Genomic DNA, 11,339 nt, shown 5'->3' with positions numbered 1-11,339 from the left:
CTCCGTGGCCCCCAGGTTCTTGGGGTGGTTCTCTCCCAGCGGCATGGCGGCCGCTAATAGATCAGGCTCTTGCTTGCACCAACGAGCAGGAGGAACTCGAACACGGACACGGGCCTCAAGCTGCAGCCCAATCTTCGATCTAGAAGCTGCCTGCTTGTAAATCCTTTTAGCAGTCCCAGTCACCACTGCCTAACGCGTTTCAAACAATCTTCATCAGAGGCTTAGGAGAAGGAGAAAACACGCCTATGCCAGACTTGCGGTATTTAAACTTTATTGATTGCGCGCCATGAATCAGCTGCTCGTATGAGTCTGCGCATTGCATGTTGGTACCTGCAGTCCGGAGGGATATGAATATCCCCTTTCAAAGTCCGTGAAAATGTTCTGCTGGCAATTGAGGCCCTCCGATGGGCCTTAACAAACAGGTAGGTTCCGCATTCGTTGTCCGTGGACCACAAACTGAGGCTAGCTGGATGCACACCTCCGTGGCCCCCAGGTTCTTGGGGTGGTTCTCTCCCAGCGGCATGGCGGCCGCTAATAGATCAGGCTCTTGCTTGCACCAACGAGCAGGAGGAACTCGAACACGGACACGGGCCTCAAGCTGCAGCCCAATCTTCGATCTAGAAGCTGCCTGCTTGTAAATCCTTTTAGCAGTCCCAGTCACCACTGCCTAACGCGTTTCAAACAATCTTCATCAGAGGCTTAGGAGAAGGAGAAAACACGCCTATGCCAGACTTGCGGTATTTAAACTTTATTGATTGCGCGCCATGAATCAGCTGCTCGTATGAGTCTGCGCATTGCATGTTGGTACCTGCAGTCCGGAGGGATATGAATATCCCCTTTCAAAGTCCGTGAAAATGTTCTGCTGGCAGTTGAGGCCCTCCAAACTGAGGCTAGCTGGATGCACACCTCCGTGGCCCCCAGGTTCTTGGGGTGGTTCTCTCCCAGCGGCATGGCGGCCGCTAATAGATCAGGCTCTTGCTTGTGACTGGGACTGCTAAAAGGATTTACAAGCAGGCAGCTTCTAGATCGAAGATTGGGCTGCAGCTTGAGGCCCGTGTCCGTGTTCGAGTTCCTCCTGCTCGTTGGTGCAAGCAAGAGCCTGATCTATTAGCGGCCGCCATGCCGCTGGGAGAGAACCACCCCAAGAACCTGGGGGCCACGGAGGTGTGCATCCAGCTAGCCTCAGTTTGTGGTCCACGGACAACGAATGCGGAACCTACCTGTTTGTTAAGGCCCATCGGAGGGCCTCAATTGCCAGCAGAACATTTTCACGGACTTTGAAAGGGGATATTCATATCCCTCCGGACTGCAGGTACCAACATGCAATGCGCAGACTCATACGAGCAGCTGATTCATGGCGCGCAATCAATAAAGTTTAAATACCGCAAGTCTGGCATAGGCGTGTTTTCTCCTTCTCCTAAGCCTCTGATGAAGATTGTTTGAAACGCGTTAGGCAGTGGTGACTGGGACTGCTAAAAGGATTTACAAGCAGGCAGCTTCTAGATCGAAGATTGGGCTGCAGCTTGAGGCCCGTGTCCGTGTTCGAGTTCCTCCTGCTCGTTGGTGCAAGCAAGAGCCTGATCTATTAGCGGCCGCCATGCCGCTGGGAGAGAACCACCCCAAGAACCTGGGGGCCACGGAGGTGTGCATCCAGCTAGCCTCAGTTTGTGGTCCACGGACAACGAATGCGGAACCTACCTGTTTGTTAAGGCCCATCGGAGGGCCTCAACTGCCAGCAGAACATTTTCACGGACTTTGAAAGGGGATATTCATATCCCTCCGGACTGCAGGTACCAACATGCAATGCGCAGACTCATACGAGCAGCTGATTCATGGCGCGCAATCAATAAAGTTTAAATACCGCAAGTCTGGCATAGGCGTGTTTTCTCCTTCTCCTAAGCCTCTGATGAAGATTGTTTGAAACGCGTTAGGCAGTGGTGACTGGGACTGCTAAAAGGATTTACAAGCAGGCAGCTTCTAGATCGAAGATTGGGCTGCAGCTTGAGGCCCGTGTCCGTGTTCGAGTTCCTCCTGCTCGTTGGTGCAAGCAAGAGCCTGATCTATTAGCGGCCGCCATGCCGCTGGGAGAGAACCACCCCAAGAACCTGGGGGCCACGGAGGTGTGCATCCAGCTAGCCTCAGTTTGTGGTCCACGGACAACGAATGCGGAACCTACCTGTTTGTTAAGGCCCATCGGAGGGCCTCAATTGCCAGCAGAACATTTTCACGGACTTTGAAAGGGGATATTCATATCCCTCCGGACTGCAGGTACCAACATGCAATGCGCAGACTCATACGAGCAGCTGATTCATGGCGCGCAATCAATAAAGTTTAAATACCGCAAGTCTGGCATAGGCCTGTTTTCTCCTTCTCCTAAGCCTCTGATGAAGATTGTTTGAAACGCGTTAGGCAGTGGTGACTGGGACTGCTAAAAGGATTTACAAGCAGGCAGCTTCTAGATCGAAGATTGGGCTGCAGCTTGAGGCCCGTGTCCGTGTTCGAGTTCCTCCTGCTCGTTGGTGCAAGCAAGAGCCTGATATATATATATATATATCTATATATATATATATGTTTCCAAAATGTTGTCCAAAACTGAAGACGCACTCAGCAAAGGATCTTTCATCAGTAAATTTACTTTCAAACCAACATTTAATTCCAAACATTATGCATAGTCTGGCGCGTTTCAGAGCTCCTGCTCTTTCATCGGAGGTTTTCGAACAGTCCACAGAGGCAGTCACGCACCCTCTTCTCCCCTCTGCATACTTGCAAGTAATTGCCCTCAGGTGGGCCTCCCAAGTGAGTTCCAGTGCTTATGCATGCTGTGAGTTGCGGTATGTGTTGTGTACCATTATTTTCCTCCAGTGGGATCTGTGTCCTTATTGCAATTTATTAAAAAAAAATTCTTGCCCTCCAGTGGGCCTCAGAATGTTAGTCCGGTTTGCATTTAAAAAATCCATTGTGCTGCTCCCAGGCTCCCAGTAATTCAAAGACCCTCAGCTCCAAATACCTTTTTCTTGGTGGTGCAGTCTTCCACAGCAGGACTGACATGAGTTGTGTTTCCAAAGTGGGGTCCAAAATTGAAGACGCACACAGTAAAGGATGATTCATCAAAAACTTTACTTTCAAACCAGTATTTCATTCCAAACATTTTCCATTACCTGACCTGCTTCAGAGCTCCTGCTCTTTCATCAGAGGCTTGCTAACAGTCCACAGCAGCAGTCACATACCCACCCTCTTCTTCCCTCTGCATGCTAGTAAGTAATTGCCCTCAGGTGGGCCTCGCAAGTGAGTTCCAGTGCTCATGCATGCTGGAAGTTGTGGTATGTGTAGTGTAGCATTATTTCCTCCAGTGGGATCTGTTTTCTTATTGCAACTTTATTTTAAAAAAGCCCTTGCCCTCTTTGGAAACATAAATCACGGCAGTCCTGCTGTGGAAGACTGCACCACCAAAAAAAAGGTATTTGGGGCTGGGGGCTAGGATCTATTCCAAGCCTGGAAACAACACAAGGGATCCTTTTTAAAGGCAAGCCAAATTGACATTCTGAGGCCCACTGGAGGGCAAGGAAAATATTTAAAATAAAGTTGCAACAAGAACACAGATCCCCCTGGAGGGAAATAATGGACCTCAATATAGTGCTGCTGCTGAAGAAGCAGAAAGTGTCTGGTGGAATTCGAAGGTGGATTCTAGGTGAGAGGTACCTGCAAGCAGAGGGGACACAGTCTATGTCACTAAGGAGTGACCAAGAGACTTGGAAGACGAATGCCCTCCGATGTCGGGTGTTGCAAGAGAGATGACAATGACCTTGACTCTGCAGCTGTGAAGACCAGGCGATGCTGAGGAAGACCAGGAGCCATGCACAAGCTGTCCCACGTTGGATGTCGAGTGCTAATGGGTCGGTGTTCTGCGAGAGCACCAACAAGCCTTGGCAAATGCAGTCAACGAAGAAGTCGAAGAAGGTGCAATGTCGGGACCAGCAAGGTCCAGGGGACTCACTACAAGCAGGGGAGTCAAGGCAGGCCCGAGCAATCAGGGGAGCCCAAAAGTAAATAAGGTGTACCTCAAATAGACACACAGGGCTGAGGCACTGAAGTTGCAAGAGGACCTCAAGCAGCTCACCAAAGATGCAGGCCATGATGCAAAACGATTCAGTGTGGCTGAAGATTCTGGTCACTGGAGGTGCGCGAGGTTAGGGTTATTTGGAGCCCAAAGATCTTCAAGGCTTTGCAACTGCAAATTGATGCGATGCACAGGGGTTCGGTTATTACAGCCCTCACGAGGGATACTGGCCTCAAACTTGGTAAGAGGGCAGGGCAGGCCTCTAGAGCTGTGGAGAACCACCGCTTGTGTTGCAGAATCTTCTGGAGTCCTGAGGAGCTCAGGATCAGCAGACCAGTCGACCTAGTTGCAGTGCCTGCGACAGCAGGGAAGTGATTCCTTCACTTCAAAGGAGATTCCTTAAGGTGTCTTTGATGCCCACAGGCCTTGAAATGTTCCTGTATAGTGCACAGGCACAGATTATGCAGCAGACTGTAAGGGAGATGAAGTCCAGCCCAAACGAAGTCCAGCGAAGACCAGAGTGCCCAGATGGTAGAAGAAGTAGTAATGTCTGATCTGAATCTTGTCCCATGACGAATCTTGGGACCCACCCACAGGTAAGCCCTGAAGTACCCTATGGAATGGGTTGGGATGATTCAGGGACCCTCCAGTGGAGAGTCTGGACAGTGAGGAGGTTACTCCCATGTCCTTTGTCCAGTTTCGCGCCAGAGAGGGAGCCAATGGCTCTCAGCAGCAGGAGGGCAGAATCGTGTCTCTGGTCGGCAGCAACCATTTTGTGCTGTCCGGGTCAAGAAGGCCAGTACCAGGAGCACTGAGAGCCCAACGGAGGTCCCTTTTGGTGCTTGCAATCATACCTCCCACACCGTTTACGGTGTGGGGTATGATTTCAACATGTTTGATACCAAACATGATAGGATTCATTACAGCCAGTTTCGAGATGGTCATCGCATAATTATACGATGCCCCTCTATATAGTATATAGCTGCTTCACTTCCAACTCAGAAGAATGGGCTACGTAGGCTGTAGGGGTGTCTGGCTCATGCAGGGGCACCCTCACACTAAGAACCAAGCACCCTGCCTTCAGGATAGATAATGCCTGCTATAGGGGTGACTTATTGGTTTTAACTGCAGTGACCCCAGATATAGAAAACCTATATCTGTAGTAAGTGGTGTTAGCACCAGCTTACACAAGCTGCAATGGCAGGCCTGTTGTTCCATTTTGAATGGTCTCCCATGGGTGGCATAATGCATGCTTCAGCCCATGAGAGACCTCTGGGGTACCCATGCCCTGGGTACCTGAGGACCATATACTAGGAACTGATAAGGGTACCCCAGTATCCAATCTGGGATGTACTTAGTACTGAACATACCAATATAAGGGAGAAAGCAGATAGACTGGGGTCCTGATTAGCAGAATCCCAGTCAGACTAGTCAGTAACAGCTTAGCACCAGGCAAAAAGTGGGGGCAACCATAAAAGCAGGTCCTAATTTCCTACATATCGTCTCTCAATTTGAGTATTGCTTCCCACTGCCAATGTGTCAAATTCTCTTTCACTTTGTTGTAATCTTCTTGTACTTCATTTCTTAGGGTTAGTAGATCTTTGCAGACTGCATCATTGAAACATTCAATGGCATTTTGCAGTGTTTGTGGGATCTACCTTGATTTGATTTTAAATTCACTCATCCCACTGGCTTGCGAGATAGCCGTGGCTTCTGAAGTCTCTGCTACAGTTTTGTTTTTGAATATTTCCTTATTGCTAATTGGATTTTCCTCTTGCAAATCTTGCAGCAATAACAATGCATCTAGGTCCTCACCGGTTAACGTCACTGGTTTCGATGTTTGTCTTTTTCTTTAATTCAGTTCTTTTTGGATTCATTTTGTGGATTTTTAAAAGTTTCAATTTTCGTATGTACTTGTATATGTCTATCCTTGCTCTTGTAATTAAAACTTGTACTGGGACAGAAGGTAAGTCTCAGACTCAGTACCTGTTTTTATTCCTCTGTTAGGACTTTGTTTGTTAGATTAATTATTGTCAACTCTGTTGTTGTTAGTGCCGCTTGGCTCCTCTTTTGCTTCCTGTGACTCTCTGAGGTGCTGGGTTGGCTACAATTCTTGTTAACCCGTCTTCTTTTCTGCCTGTGTGTTCCAATGGACATGTTTGCTGTGGCATCTTTTGCCATGATTGTCGTAGAATTTGATATTCCTCTCAAAAAGCTGCGTTCTCCTCTATGTTGCTTGATCTTGATTGCCTGAGGGTTCTGTTTCTAAAAGATTGGTGTCAACTTCTGATTCTGGGGTCTCTTTCCCTGTCACTCTTTTGTGAATTTTTTGATTGATTCAATTGGCGTCTCTGAATTTCATACTTTCTAGCAAATGTAAGTACTCGGCCAGTTTCATAATCACGACTATCCCTGGCAAATTTGAGTTGTTTTCTTTGTTTGATAATCTCTTCGTAAGCCACAAGTCGAGTTTTCATCTGTTGGCACAAAGACTCTGATGCTTGTGTGTCTTTGTCTTATGCTATACACTTCTCGATCTTCCTAATCTCTTATTGGAGTTTCGCACAATCACTCCATTTGACTAAAATCACGACCATTCCTTGCGCTGAATTTGTTGTATATTCAGCCCTTTCCTGGAGGAGTTGCAGATCTGGATTTTCATAAGAGGAAATTGTATATATTCTCAGTCCTCTAGGTATGCGTTGTGCATCCAAATAATTTTGGAGATACGTTGCCTCCCACCACTTGCATATTTATTTCTCATATGTTTTTTCTAATTGGTTGAATAGACCTTTTAGACTATTAGTTGCTGTCTTCCCTTTCGCTGTGTTCTTGTTTCCTTCAACAAAAGTCAGTTTTTGCATGTTTAAAAATATTTGCAGCTGTTTCTTGGAGATCTGAATCACTGAACATTTTATGTCTTTAAGTGCAAGCAATTTTTTTTTTTAGCTTGCAATAAATATAGTTGGGAATTCGATGTTGCACGGCTGGTGCGCTGCTAATTATATCACTCGGCTGGATCCAGTCAGGGCTGCTGCTCCTCACACGGCAGGTGCTGCAGGTATGTGAGGGTGGACTCCGGAAAAATGTAGAATTTCCGAAAAGGAAGAAAATTACTCATTCACTCACAGGGTTCATTTCTATCAATGTATTTCTTCAAAGACAAACACGACTCAGCAGTTACGCCTTTTTCCAATGTCATTTATCCAGAATCGTGTTTTTCTTTGTACACACTCATCATGTGACAAACACTGCTCTCCAGTGCTTAATATCAACAAAGGACTATCCTCATACAGTCACTGATTTCGAAACATGGCAGCCATTTTCTGCAGAGATTTACATAAATCATTGCCATTGTTCTCCTAATGCGCCTTACATATGCAGTCTCTCTGGCTGATGTTTGACATCATACCTCGGGTGGATAGGCGATCAGGTTGGTCCTGGTCTCTTTTTGGTTCTAAGAGCAGTTTTTGGCCAGTCCTCGGTTTTGGGATTTAGCCATCTGGGCACTTTTAGCAGCATAAAGTGTCCAAGACTGGTGGTACACCCCCTGTGGGTTCAGGACTCACTCAGGCTGGGTCGAGGTGTGAGTTCAAGATGGTGGGATCCTTTTGTTCCCCATAGGCTCTTAAGAAGAGGCCAGCAAACTAGCAATTGTAGTCACTCTGGTGGTCTTGGGTTCAGGTGAAGGTGCAGGGCTCAACAGCAGGGCTGGCCTTTGAGGGTTCAAGGCAGGCTCAAGGGAGCAAGGCAGTCTTTCCAGGTACAGCAAAGACGTCTTGCAGAGTACACAGTAGGTCACAGCAGCAGGCAGTCCTCTGAGAATCCTTACGCAGGTCCAGAGGTTAACTGAAGAGTTGGTGTCTGAGGACCTATTTTTAGACCCTGATGCCCTCCTTCTGGAAGGTGGGAGAAGCTTCTAGACAGTTTCTTTGAAGTGCATGGAGTTTACTGGCTCCCCTGCTCTGACATCAAGCTGGTTGCAGTGACAATGTGGAGGTGATAGGTCCTTTGTGTGAAAAGCAGAGCACACACTCTTCAGTTGCAAGAAGGGCTGTACTCTGTTTCACCCTTTCATCTTGCCAGCAGCTGGTCCATTCAGGCATACCTCATCCCTCTATTGTGTGACTGTCTGGGGGTAATTCACAAAGTCAAACTGTCAGTTACACCCAGTCATGTGGCCCAAGACAGGCTGCAGGCACAAAAGGGCTAAAAGCAGGAAAATGACAACTTTCTAAATGTGGCATTTTCAAAATTGTAATTAAAAAAACAATTTTACCAATAAGTAGCGTTTTCATTACAATTCCAAAGACACCAAACATGACAGCTTCCTGCACCCAATTGGAAATTACAGCTCATTAAATGTAATAAGAATTCTCCAATGTTATCCTATGGGAGAATTAGGCCTCACAGTAGTAGAACACGAATTTAGGAGATGTATACTATCAGGACATGTAAAACTAAAATGTACATGTCCAGCCTTTCAAATACAAGGAAAACCTGCCCTATGGACTACCTAGGGCTTACCTTAGGGGGACATTTGTCATAAAAGGGGAGTTTAGGTTTTGGCAAGGGGATTTAATTGAAAAGTCGACATGACAGTTTAAAACTGCATTCAGGCTGCAGTGGTTGGCCTGGGTGCTACTTAAGTGGGTGACACAATAAGTGCTGCAGGCCCACTGGTAGCATTTAATCTACAGGCCCTAGGTATAGGGTATATCACTCTACAAGGGACTTACATTTAAATTAAATATGTCAATTGAGTATAAAACAATTTAACCATGTTTTAGAGGAGTGAGTACAAGCACTTTAGCACTGGTTAGCAGTGGTAAGGTGCACAGAGTCCTAAGGCCAACACAAATAATTCCAGTAAAATGGAGGAAGAGAGGAAAAATGTTGGGGGAAACACCACCCTAAGGCTGTCAGGTCTAACAATTGGTCATAGATTGCGTGGAAGTGTACAAGGGACTGGCTTGTCCTAGTTATCAACACAGCGAAGAAACTCTCTGACGCACTCTTAGTAAAGATACAGATTGCAGACAATGCATTGAAATACGAAATTCAAGTAACTCCAGTTAAGACATGTCTGGTTCAAATCGATGTCAAAATGAATGAACATAAGAAATTCCTTACACAACAAAAACTTTACAAATACAGAAAGACCTAAGAAGATTCAGCCATAAAAAGGTGTATCCTTACATAAAGGAAGACTACAAGGTGAACCTCTGACTACATGGCAATGAGGAATCCTCTCAACAAAAATAGAAGGTCAAATCTTTTGACTGGTCTTCCAGCTCAGGGAAATGTAGCAGAGATGTTGAGTGCAGAAGGCCACCAAGATATTTTGGCAATAGGATAGGTCCATTTCCCTGCCAACATCAACCACATATGTGGTCCAAACGACTTGTCTTCTTCCCCCCTGGCACTAGGACATCTTTTACGCAACCTTTTTTAATAAGAGGCCAGCGCAGAGGAAGAGAAAGACACAGCGGACAAGAGATTACTATGAAATGCAGCACAGAGGAACCACAGATGGTAACTCAGAGAAGACGAAAAAAGTGAAGAAAGCAACCTAGTGGTAAAACTACCACATGGGGCATTGGTAACCCCAGAAGAAAGAGTGAATAACAAATTGTTGGGATTTATCCCAAAACCTAGGGAAGATCCTTTTAGACCTCACTGCTAATTATCTAATGTTTTTTGCAAGTTTAGGCTTTGGGTGTTTTTTCAGGACAAGTCACGAGAAGATGACAATACAAATAAAGGCTTAAGTAACCATTCTACCTTCAATCCACCTGCTTCAACAATACCAATTGAAGTACTAGATTTTGAAAAATGCAGTTCTCAAAGACATACAGAAGATGGATTTAAAGAAGGACACTATAAAAGCAGAGAAGGAAGCCATCAGTTCCCTATCAGAAGACAAGCCAAACACTATTAAACCAGCTGATAAGGGCAGAGCTTTGGTCATTCTGTCCACAGAGGATCACTGGCAGGAGTTCCCCTGCTTGCTATAACACCAAGAGGTACAAGATTATTTTGCAAGATCTGACAAGTGATCAGTCGCCGTATAGGAATCATGGTTAATGAGGCAGAATCCAACAAATGGATTACAAAAAAGGAAGCTGAATACTTGGTGAACCGTCATCCAATTGTCCTTTATTTCTACATTTTATCCAAAATCCACATGGAAAGTTTTCCACCACCAGGACGCTCTATTACTTCTTGAATCAATTCAGTCTTGGAACCCTTGTCAAAATGTTGTGATTATTTCTTCAGACCTTAGGTGTAGAATACACTGACTTAAATGAAAAACACCAAGGATGTTTTGAACTTGATTAACAAAATAAATAAAGATGGCAGAAAGGAATCATTGATGACACTAAATGTAGAGGCCTGTTGTTGAGTTCATACTGGGATTCTCAGACACCTATCCACTTTATTATTGGGTGTGAGACTCTAGGCCAAAAGAAGAAGTATTTCCAGTTAGTGGAGACCCTTAAAGTACAAAATAAAGGGACCTAATAGCAGCACATTTGCCCCAACTCTGGCTGGTTTATACATGTACCATTTTGAGGAGCAATTTATCTTGATTGATACTAATCCTTACATTACCAAGATCTAGCAATGTGGCGTTGATACACTAACTATATTCTGGTTGTGTGGTGAGGCTCAAGGAACCCTCCGAGGAGTCTGTCAAAGGGGTGAAAAGTTTTGATTTATAAGCAGAAGAAATTTCTTTTTTGGATATATTGATTTAGATTGGTTTTTTTTATCTATTAAGACCTTTAATAAGAAGACAGACATCCATAGTCTATGATCACCATCCAAGGGCATTGAGAATGAACTTACCCTATGCTCAAGTGTTTGCACCTCCGCAGGAACTGAAGCAACATTGATGACTTCGAGAGACAGTCCGTGGACCTCATAGAGAAACTCAAAAAACAGGATTACCCAATATCTATCATTCACTGAGCCAGAAAATGAGCTAGGAATAATGATAGAGATGCCCAACTTGTCACAGTGGCAAAACTGAAAGAACCAAAATTGACATGTGTGACTGCCTTTATTTTAAGCAAATAACATCAAGAAAATTATAAATAGGGGATGGGGTATCTTTAACACTAGAATCTCTCTTTCAAAGAACAGTATTTTCCTTTAAGAGATTAAACAACTTTAGGGATATGTTGGTACACACCAGACTGAGGAAGCTGAAAGTGAACACCAGAATCACAGGTCTCCCCCCTGTAACGGCCAACAACCCATTGGCTACTGTAATGTA

The sequence above is a fragment of the Triturus cristatus genome, chromosome 2_2, assembly GCF_964204655.1.
Source record: "Triturus cristatus chromosome 2_2, aTriCri1.1, whole genome shotgun sequence".
Lineage (NCBI taxonomy): Eukaryota > Metazoa > Chordata > Amphibia > Caudata > Salamandridae > Triturus > Triturus cristatus.
The sequence above is the reverse complement of the archived record's forward strand: the minus strand, read 5'-3'. Positions refer to the sequence as shown.